This window comes from Meleagris gallopavo, chromosome Z, assembly GCF_000146605.3.
Source record: "Meleagris gallopavo isolate NT-WF06-2002-E0010 breed Aviagen turkey brand Nicholas breeding stock chromosome Z, Turkey_5.1, whole genome shotgun sequence".
NCBI lineage: Eukaryota > Metazoa > Chordata > Aves > Galliformes > Phasianidae > Meleagris > Meleagris gallopavo.
In genome coordinates this window covers 30,664,525-30,665,594 of record NC_015041.2, presented here as the reverse complement: position 1 = coordinate 30,665,594, position 1,070 = coordinate 30,664,525, and positions in this window count along the sequence as shown.

Below are 1,070 nucleotides of genomic sequence, written 5' to 3'. Positions count from 1 at the left end.
CAAGACAAACTGATTCTCTGTATATTTTTTTCTTTTTCCGAACAACTACTTTTTATTTGGAAGAGATAACCTGCTCAGGAAATAGTAAGAGAGATAACATACACTGGTATAATTAATTGTTAGAATAACAAGAATTCAGGCACTTCCATGATGACAGGGGTAGAACAACCTCTTCAGGTGAATTACGTGCTACAAAATCACAGTTAGAAGTAATTAACAGCTGGACAGCAAATTCTGAGATCTGACCTTGTTCTTCACTTCCATCATAGACACATACATACACCATGCACAATTACCAAGTAAAGAGTTTTTAAGATTTATGTTTGTCACTCTAGGAAGCAGCAGGGAAAATCTCAAATTTGGCCCAGATTTGTAATTAGATGGGGTAATGCAGCCAATAGCCCAGCTGGAGTGCCTCTACCCCATGCATGCAGCATGGGAAATAATCGTGAACTATTGGAAACCGTAGTACAACTAGAAAACAATGACCTAATCATTATCAGAGAAACATGATGGGATGACTGTCTGGATGTGAGAGGGGATCAGGAAAGGAAAGGCACAGACAGAATTGAACTTGCTAAGGGATGTGAAAAATAACAATAGCGGGTTCTATGGGTACACTGGTAGGAACAGATAGGCAAAGGAGAGCATACCCTTTCTGATAAACGAGAAGGGAAAATTCACTTCAAAATATGTAAAGAGAGCAGAGGTACTCAGCAAGTTCTTTACCTCAGTCTTCACTGTCAGTCAGGCTTCTTTCCCATGTCTCTCATATCTCTGAACCTCTAGGTGGTGGTTGGGAGAGCAAAATCCATCCCACTGGAAGAGCAGAGCAAGACTGAGACTGCCTCATGAGATTGAGTGTGTACAAGTCTATGAGTTGAGATGACCCTATTCTGAATTCTAGGAAGCTGAAGGAACTTTCTGACATGGTTACTGAGCTACTTTCCATCACATTTGAAAAGTTGTGGATGTCAGCTGACTGGAAGAAGAGAAACATCACTGCCATTTTAAAGAAGGCTGAAACACAAAACTGAGGAAACTATGGGCTGACCGGCCTCATGTCTGAG